This window comes from Cucurbita maxima, unplaced genomic scaffold (assembly GCF_002738345.1).
Source record: "Cucurbita maxima cultivar Rimu unplaced genomic scaffold, Cmax_1.0 Cma_Scf06510, whole genome shotgun sequence".
Classification (NCBI taxonomy): domain Eukaryota; kingdom Viridiplantae; phylum Streptophyta; class Magnoliopsida; order Cucurbitales; family Cucurbitaceae; genus Cucurbita; species Cucurbita maxima.
In genome coordinates this window covers 1-287 of record NW_019278526.1, presented here as the reverse complement: position 1 = coordinate 287, position 287 = coordinate 1, and the positions used below count along the sequence as shown (strand labels likewise).

At 47.7% G+C, this 287-nt stretch overlaps 1 non-coding gene across 1 annotated transcript; it reads left to right on the top strand.

The window, feature by feature from the left end:
- The first annotated feature begins 111 nt into the window (after window positions 1–111).
- Window positions 112–230, top strand: LOC111476212. Its single transcript, XR_002716974.1, has one exon. It is a non-coding gene; the product is annotated as a 5S ribosomal RNA (ribosomal RNA).
- Window positions 231–287: the final 57 nt, after the last annotated feature.

The window sequence follows — 287 nt, the reverse complement described above, 5'->3', positions numbered from 1 at the left end:
AGTTCTTTTCTTCCTTTCTCTACAAATGAGAACCTCCCCCGCTCACGCCCATCGCGTTTCGATCATGCCGCCCCGCATGCGTTAAATCCGATTTTGTGCGCATGGCATGTCGGGTGCGATCATACCAGCACTAATGCACCGGATCTCATCAGAACAACGTAGTTAAGCGTGCTTGGGCGAGAGTAGTACTAAGTTGGGTGACCACTTGGGAAGTCCTCGTGTTGCACCCCTTTTTTTCTTTCAATTTCTCCCAGTTCTTTTCTTCCTTTTTTTCTTTCAATTTCTCC